At 41.6% G+C, this 368-nt stretch overlaps 1 non-coding gene across 1 annotated transcript; it reads right to left on the bottom strand.

Moving 5' to 3' along the window:
* LOC132061689 (small nucleolar RNA R71) lies at positions 1-106 on the bottom strand. Its single transcript, XR_009416111.1, has one exon. It is a non-coding gene; the product is annotated as a small nucleolar RNA R71 (small nucleolar RNA).
* Positions 107-368: the final 262 nt, after the last annotated feature.

The raw sequence follows: 368 nt of genomic DNA, 5'->3' as shown, positions 1-368 counted from the left end.
AAACTCAGAGACACGATATTTGAATTCAAGCAACTTCTGGGGAAAGAACTTTATGAGCTTGGGAGAGGTTCAAGGAATATTTGATGAGGTCTCCGAATCATGGTTTTTCGGAGAATATATTTATGAAGAACTTCTGTACGAGGCTGGATCCTATGACCTAATCTGTGGCAAATAATACGGCCAATGGGTGTTTCATGGACAAGTCATTTGTACGAACCGCCCAATTGCTTGACAAACTTACTACACATAATCTAGCACGACACTCGGGTCGCACAGACGGTGTAGCATATGGGGCTCCTTTATTGAACACTACAGTGAAGGAGAATCAAGAGAGAGACCAAATGATTTCTCAACTTGCTACTAACATT

Source organism: Lycium ferocissimum, chromosome 6 (genome assembly GCF_029784015.1).
Source record: "Lycium ferocissimum isolate CSIRO_LF1 chromosome 6, AGI_CSIRO_Lferr_CH_V1, whole genome shotgun sequence".
NCBI lineage: Eukaryota > Viridiplantae > Streptophyta > Magnoliopsida > Solanales > Solanaceae > Lycium > Lycium ferocissimum.
The sequence above is the reverse complement of the archived record's forward strand: the minus strand, read 5'-3'. Positions and strand labels throughout refer to the sequence as shown.